This window comes from Physeter macrocephalus, chromosome 17 (genome assembly GCF_002837175.3).
Source record: "Physeter macrocephalus isolate SW-GA chromosome 17, ASM283717v5, whole genome shotgun sequence".
NCBI classification, from domain to species: Eukaryota; Metazoa; Chordata; class Mammalia; order Artiodactyla; family Physeteridae; genus Physeter; species Physeter macrocephalus.
In genome coordinates, this window is record NC_041230.1 from 27307061 (window position 1) to 27315829 (window position 8769).

Here is an 8769-nt window from a genome sequence, read left to right on the forward strand (position 1 = left end):
ACAAGAAATGTCTCCATAAATGCCTCCCCAGAAGGAGGGAAGAGACGCCTGAGACAGGGCCTGAAGATACGGGCTGATCTAAGGCTCCATGGGACCGCAAAGCACTCTGGGTGGGCTCTTCTCCCAGGGAGCCCTTCCTCTCAAAAGGTACCCAGGTTCATGCTAAATATTGGACTCTCATTCAAGTAGCATCTCTCAAGAAAAATTTTTACCTTGGCAGCGATCTCCTGGACCTCAGGCAGAGGTATCAACCTGGGAGGACATTTCCGCTGATGGGGAAAACTGTCCTGTCATTCTTGAAGTCCCATCTCTGAGGCAGTGTTTACTTCTCTGGAGGCACGGAGGGAACACACACTTCCAGAAGTGCATCCAGACTTGGCCTTTGGCTGAAGAATGAAACATTAAGTCATTTATGTCAAGAGTTGCAAAATTGCAACATGGCTTCTAGCCTATTCTTTATTAAAAGCTCAAGATGGTACCTTTAGACCACTGTGTCTGTTTCTCTGAGTTCAAGGTTCCCATTTCCTTTACCTGCTTATCTTTTCCTGTGTGCTTATCCGTCCTTTTATGGATCTGTATGTTTCCGCCACGTATTCGCTGATTTGGGGCCATTTCGGGTCTGTTTTCTGGGGCTTTTATTCAACCGCCTTTCAAAATTTATGGGTCTCCAGCAGATCATTTGGCCATAATTTAACACTTGGGTTTTCTCAACTCTTTCAAACGTTCTTCTTTTATGGGGTTAGCAGCCCTAAAAGGAGGCAGGGATGAGAAGACATGCTTGGGTTTGTTCTGCCTTTGTTTGAGCCTGTTGCTGAGAAATAGTGTATACTTTGTTCACCATCTTATCTTTCCAGCTTTTGATCGATAGCAGAGTGTGTTTTTTATATAAGAGCTAACCAAATTTATTCAACAGATTATACATTCATTTTACCATTATGACATCAGACAAACAGATAATCCACACACATACACAAAGCTTTGGATTTCTTAAAAGTGAATTTAATTATAAGTAGTCATGTGTGCTGGAGAATTATAATTATGAAAAGTCGTGTTCTGTAAGTCTGAAATGACAGATTATATTTCAAAGGCTTATTGCAGAGGAATTAAAGGACCCAATTTATTAGTTGTAAATGTATGATTATTGCAGATTTGCTTTTAAAAAAACCCCACACGCACACACACGATCACAGTATATTGTAGCTGGATTTACGACGTCTAATCCTTTCGACAAGAATCATATTTGGCACCAAAAGCTGCCACTTGGTTAATTTGCTTGTGAGACAGAGACAGGCAACTAATCTTCGTCTTCTGATCCCTGAATGGCAATAATTTCAAGGACTTTGCGGGCATGTTTTACTTCCCTCATTCCCATCCTTGCAAAGTGATTAAGAAGTTGATGTGGATCAAAGAACAGAAATATTGTTGTCAGGGAAGAAATGGAGACAGTCTCGTGGATGTTGGTAAGGAGGGTGGGATGGGAGGTGCAGGGGCTTCAAAGAACCTGGAACTGGGCTACATTTGTTTCTGCAACAAACATTTTTGGGGGCGTCTACTATGTTCCAGGCACCGTACTAAGTACATTCTGTGTGTTTTCTCAATAAAAACTCTCAGAACAACCCCCTGAGGTCGCAAAATTATAAGCATGTCTTACAGGTGGGGAAACTGAGGCTTGGAGAGATCATCAAGCAACCTGCCCAGGTAACTGAGTTCCTGAGTGATGGAGCCAGGACTTGACCACAGATCTGTCTAGCTCCCATGTTTATGTTGTCACCCCAGGCCCCCCATTTCTCTCACACATGGGACTCACAGGCTCACTGGAGAGAGAGCAGTGGGCAGTGTGCGTGTCCCAGTGGCATTAAGCGGGGTGGGAGGGCTGTGTTTAGAGCACTCCCCAAGACACGGAAAGGGAAGGAGGAATTAATCATGCAGATGGGGATGGAGAGGGGACATCGGGGAGGCCCAAAAGGATCGAGCCACACTTTGTAGCCATGACATTGAGCCAGGCCCTGGAGGACAAGGAGGTTGCTCCAGGCAGTGGAAAAGCATTCCCAGCAGAAGGAACAGCCTCTGGAGGAGACAGATTCTGAGGTGTACAAATAAAGTGTCTTGTGTTTGCAAACACTTGCATGATGAGGGCTTAGTGTAGAAACGAGAACAGGAGAGAGGAGTTAGAGGCAGGGGGTAAGCTTGGAATAGAAACAGGGAAGAGTTTTTAATGCCCAGCTAAGGAGCTTAGACTTTCTTCCATAGACAATGGGGAGCCATAGATGGTTAAGGAGCATGAGTTGGTGGTATTGGGGGAAGAGGTCACCAAGGTCACTTGTCTACAGGAGCCAGGCGGGTAATGGATATGAGCGATGCAGGCCTGGAGAGGTTGTATAAGCCTGGGAAAGCACACTCTGTCTAAAGGGGTGACCGCTACTCAGCTCCAGTCGACGGTAGACAGGGAGAACCAGATCCCCGAGTTCTTAAGAGAAGCTAGGAGTAGCAGCAGCTCGGTAGATTGATTGCAAACAAGCCCCATCTCTTTCCTTATGCAGGACCCCCACAGGGTGAGTCCCCAGCTCCTCCCATCATGTGTTGGAGCCTATCTCCCACCCACTGAACCTGCTATGACCCATTGAATGTGACAGAAGGGAACGTGTGTCCGTTCTGAGTCTGAGCTCAAGTGGTCTTGAGGACAAGCCTGGACCAGCTTGGAGAGGATGGAGACCACGTGCAGTGGGGCCATGTCATCCCAGCCTGGCCTGCCTAGACCAGACCAGCTCCAGCGAGCCACCAGCTCTTCTGGAAAAAGAGAAAGCCCAGCCCAGAACAGCAGAACCAACCTCCAACCTGTAGACTAATGTAAAATGATCGATGTTTGTTGTTTTAAGCCACTAAGCTTTGGAGCTATTTGTTAGGCAGCCATAGTTAACTGATACAGTAACTAATTTGTATTTTTAAGAACTCTGTGCTGATGCCTCCCCCTACCCCACCCCCCAAAATGGAAGGATCAGAGACTCAATATTCAGCATTTCTTGTTCAGCAAGCATCAAAAAGTGTTCAGTTCTAAGTTGCTGGATGGGGCAGAGGAGGGAAGGCCTAAGAACATCTCACACACTGCCACCTGCTCTGTCCTTCCCACAGGTGGCTGTGCCAACAGTGGAGTCCACCGTGGTCTCAGGATCCCCCACTAGTGCATGACCACCAGGCCCTCCTGCTCCCTGTTCAAGCAGCTCCCCCAGCCTCCACCCAGCTCCCCACCTGTAGTAACTGCACTCAGCAGACCCCAATCCAGCCATCTCTTCCTCACCCTCGACCCCCAGCTCTGTTTGCCTGAGGCTGTGACACCCAGGAGCTTGAAGACCCCAGCATTTTAATCTGAAGTCACTCCCATTTTAATTCCAACATGGTTTGCACATTCTGTGGACACACCAAGCCCTCAGGCAGGCTGTACAGGTCCCCCAGCCTCCAGACAGCCTGCTCCCTCCAGGCCCTGCGTTTGTGGCTCAGGGGACAGTGGTCACAGGGCTTGGGGTGGGCTCTCGAGCTGGATCCTACTCTGTCACCCTGGCTTTGCTGCCATGGGAATTAGAAACAGCCTCCTCCAGCAGGCATGGGTGGACACAGGAGGTCAGGGGTTTGTCTTAGCTGGACGTGAGCCCCACTCAACCCCCGGCCAGGGCCCCTGGTTCAAGATGAAACATGACATCCATCAGAACTTGAACTAGCCCAGGCTTTCCCGACCCTTGTCCCCAGCTATGAATGCTTTTCCTCCTCGGCCTTCAAGCCTCCACTCCAGGGATGCCTCCTCTGGGAAGACCTCCCTGACCCCCTCTCCTGACCAAGCCCCTTGACGCCCTGGGAGTCTCCCCTCATCAGCTTGTGCCTTGTCCTGGAGGTCTCTCGACATGGAGTAGACCACAGTCTCCTCCAAGGGCAGGGAGGTGTGGAGTGGGGTCCTCTGGGAATCAGAATTAAGGGGAACCTAGAGGCTCAGAAAGGAGGCTGGCCTCCCTCACCTCTACTCTGCACAGCTGGAAGTGCCTGAAAAGTGAATATTCCCTCAGGAGCCTGGAGCACTGCCCACAGGTGCACTTTGGAAACCCCCGGCCGTTTTCCAGGCCTTCCTGAAATCCCTCCTAGCTGCCTGCCTGCAATTCCGCTCTTAAGTCTCTCCTGGATTCCGTGACAATGAGCCTCCACCAGGTGAAGGAGGGGGCAGGGACCTCCCTGTCAACCCCTCAGTGCTGGTCACCGAAGGGGGAGGCCAAGGACCAGCTGAGTTTGATGAAGGTGGAGATGGGACATGGGGAAAATGCCAGAGCTGGGACTGACTTGGGCATCACAGTTGGGCCTCCAGCCTGCGATGGCGGCAGTTTGCGGGTCTCTGGGCTACAGCTGGGAGGGCAGCGGACAAAAGCCGAGCTGTGGGTTTTCCTCTTTGAAGGGTTTCGCTGACCCGAGGGGGTGGTACTTACAGGAAAGGGGATTGACTGGATTCTTAGAAAAACAATAGCCAGAGCTTACTGCTGGAGCAGAAGGATTGGGGTCACCAGCTGGCTGTTTGCTACAGTGATTGGTTCCTGCTGCTTTGGAATTCAAGGGCAGGAGGCACTCTGGGGCCTCGGCTCAACCTCGGGCTCCCTGGCCCCCTCCTGAGCCCCCTCCCTGGATCCTATAATATGTAGGAAGTTCTGATTGTCCATTTCTCATTTCTTCTCACTTGACTTTGCTTTCACTGGAATGTGGCAGGGGATAAAGTCTTAGAGGCGTTTATCTGAGCCATGGAGGGACCTTTTGTTGGGGGGGGGGGCGCCACAGGAAACAGATAAATCATCTCAAGCTCAAAGCCATTGGCTTTCTGCTCTCTGCCTGAGAGCAGCTGCTTGCTAATTATAGAGAGGGGTAGGGACCTGGCTTGGGTGGGGAAGGGAGAAATTCTGGACGAGGGTTGGTAGAAGAAAGGTCATCCCTGCAGGTAAGAAGCCACCTACACATAATCAAGAGATCTCAGAAGGGCAGTGTCAGAAGAATCCACAGGATCCCATAGTCATTAGAACACAATCCAACTCCTTAGCTTGGCCCAACAGCAGGATCTGTCCCCAACTTCATCTCCCTTTATTTCTACACTGCTTCATTAGGGTTATTTGGGTGAAAGCAACAGAAATTAATACTGGCTAACTTAAAACAAGTGGGCATTTATTGGAATAATAATAACGGTGGTGGCAAAAGCTAGACAACCAGGGCAGGCACCAAGATGGGAACACCAGGTCCGTGGGACCCCACAGTTGGCATGCCTGGGCTCCCAGTGTTCTGTTTATATTTATGTCATTCAAGATTCCCTGAGTGTCCCATTGGCTGAGCCCAGATCACAAGCCCACCCCTGCTTGTAACAGAGGGAGGGTACCCAGAGGAAGGGCCTGGCCCAAGAAGGCACCAAGGACCCATGTGACTTCTGAAGAGGGAAGACAGGTACCCCAGTCTGTCTTCCCAGCAAGAGAGAAGTTCCCCAGCAACATTGTCCTCAGTGGAAGGAGAGAAGTATCCCCCAAAACGGGGGGGGGGGATGTTTGCAGACCAAACCCATGAATGTCTCGTGTGTCCTTCACTCTGCTCCCACCGCAGGGCCTTTGCACATGCTGTCTTCTCTGCCTTGAACATTCTGCCCCTGGTTCTGCACGTCTGGTTCCTTTTTTTCCTTCAGGACTCAGATCTCACATCAGCTTCTCTGAAAGGCCCTTCCTGACCACCCATTCTCAAGTTTTCCCCATCAGATCATCTTGATCCTGTTACCGAGTCCAAGCTTGCTCTGCTCACCACAGGGCAGGCCAATAAATCAGGAGACGAGGTGTTGAGACAAGGAATAATGACTTTATTTGGAAAGCTGTCAGACCGAGGCCTAGTGTCCCCAAAAACCATCTTATCGGGGGTCTGGATGCCAGTTTCTCTTATAGAACAGAGAGGGGGAGGAGGTAAGGAAGTAAAGTAAAATGGCCATTAATCTTGCAAGATATCTCCTCGCTTGGCCCACATCAGGGAGGGAATGTGTTAATTTTGTCTTTTCTGCAGCCATTCACAGGTGGGCAGGGATCCCTGTGGCAGGCCATCATGTATGTTTACAGCTATAGGAAGCATCCTTTTAGTGATTATAATAACAAAAGCAACGAAAAGCAAAGGTTAAAGGAAAAGAAACAGAGCCAACATGGAGTCAGATTTTGCTATTCCCTGTTACAATGTAGTTAATCACTGCTGTATATCCAGTGGCCAGTGCAAGGCTTTAATAAACATTTACCAGGGAAACAAACAAATAAGGACAAAGAGACCCGGACAGAGAAGGTTGCTTGGCCAAGGATGATCAGAGAGAAGATGTTGATGTCCTCAAAAATGCAGAAGCCAAAGCTTGCCTGCTCTGGGGCACTGGATAGCCCCTGGCTAAAAGCATGGGCCCAGAGCAGATTGCCTGGGGCAGTGCTCACTAACTGTACCTCAGTTTCCTCTGTGCAAAGGGATATCTCTCTGTGTAAAGGGATAATCATAATAATATATTCTCAGGGGCGTGTTTGTAGGATCGGATCAGATGAACTAATACATAGAAAGCGCTTAGGGCAGAGCCTGACATTATCATAATGCAAGTTGTTACTACTCTAGACCTTCTGTGTCCTTATCCCTGACAGATCAGTGCCCCATCCCACGCTCATGCCAACCAGGATGAAGAACAGGCAAGCAAGATAGTTATAGTAATAATCCAACAGACAGACAAACAAACTGCAGCATCATAAGACCAGGGGCCAGGAGATCCTGCCACAGTGATCCAGCTCACCTTGGCAGAGCCCTTCATTTATTTGCAGATAGCAGGTAACAGATGCCAGGTCTACTGATGGCAGACGTGCTTCCTTCCTGCTCACCCACATGCCCTAGAGCTGGGAGGGGAGAGGTCTGCTGGCTCGCTGTGTGGTCATGGGTGAGTGACTGCCACTTTGTGGACCTCGGTTTCCTCCCCTTTATTTATTTATTTATTTTTTTTTTGTGGTACGCGGGCGTCTCACTGCTGTGGCCTCTCCCGTTGCGGAGCACAGGCTCCGGACGCGCAGGCTCAGCGGCCATGGCTCACGGGCCCAGCCGCTCCGCGGCATGTGGGATCCTCCCAGACCGGGGCGCGAACCCGGTTCCCCTGCATCGGCAGGCGGACGCGCAACCACTGCGCCACCAGGGAAGCCCTCCTCCCCTTTAAATGCGAAAATGAGAATCTCGTGTATGAAGTGGGTTGATGATTTTATTACTGAACAGGTGGGGAGCAGGTACAAATATATTGGTAGAAGTCCCTTTACAGTCCTGCTTCTCAAACTTAAACTTTCCTTGAGCTCAGAATCACGCCCCCCAAATCTGGCTCATTAGTTCTAAAGTGGAGTCCTGGAATGTTTAACGAACCTCCTCGGGTGATTTCTGAGGTTGAAGCTGATAGAGTGTGATTGCTCCTTAATGCCACTAGATGGAGCGACAAGCCTTAGACAACGGTCTAACCCTGCAGGCTCCGAGCCCTGAGGCTGCTTCACCAAGAGTGGCCACCAGATGGCGCAGCCCGTCTGCAGAAGGAGCCGCTCCTCCACGGTGCGGGGTTGGGCGGAGGATAGCCTGGCCTCGCGATACCAGTGGTCTGAGAGGTACATACTTCCCTGCTGAGGTGGGTTATAGCCTCAAGACGGAGCTCCGGGGTCAGGGGAGACCTAGTTCTATTTCAGGGTTATGAGCATCCAACCCCGCCTGTTCCATCAGAACCCCGTCTGCCCGTCTTGGCACTTGCCCCAGTGTAAAGGCCTTGCATTCAGTAGGTGCTCAACAAAGACTTGATCAGTTGAGCTGATACCCTCCCCACCCCACCTACACACACACACACACACACACACACACACACACACACAGAGGCCTGCTTGATGAGCCCTGTGGGCAGCACAGTCATTATAGTGAGCAATTATTAAGTGCCTAGTGCACGCATGCCAGACACTTTTATTTTAATGTTCTTTTCATATATACATTTTTTTTTTTTTTTTTTGGCTGTGCAGCATGCAGGATCTTAGTTCCCTAATCAGGGAAGCCTTGCGCCCTGTAGTGGAAAGACAGAGTCCTAACCACTGGACCGCCAGGGAATTCCCCAGACACTGTGTTATGTGTTTCATAAACACTAACATATTCTATACCCAGTCCTGAGAGATGATTATAATGACTATTGGACAAAAAAGAGAGAGCTCCTCCATGAGGTGAAGGCATCTGGAGTCACCGGGTCAGTAAGTCATCGTCAGCACTTGACTGTAGTTACAGAACAAGGGCTCTGAATCAAGGGCTCCCTGGGGCTGAGTTTCGAGCTGGCTTTACAAGTAGGGTAGAGTCATGGAGGGAGGACATTTGGAGAACACCCCTGAGCAAGGGTGAAACCGGTGAGCTGAGGGCAGCAGAGGGCGGGGGGAGGTTTGGCTGCAGGGGTGCTAGAAGGAGGTGAAAGACAGTGGGGTTGGGGTGCTGGGCTGACAGGACCCAGCAGGTGGGGGAGTAGCAGCTGCTACGGGGGAAAGACTCACTAGACGCAGGTTCCAGCGTTATATGCTGTGTGTCTTTGGTCAAGCTACTTGCCTTCTCTGGGCTCGTTTTCCCCTCATATTCGTAGCCTAGTCACAAGTTCATTGGGAGGACTGAGTACAGTGACCTGTGTGAAGGTGCCTGCCTCACTCAGTCCTTGGAACAAACTGAGCCCCTGGGGGTGGCTCGTTTTCTTTCCCTTGTGTGGCCCAG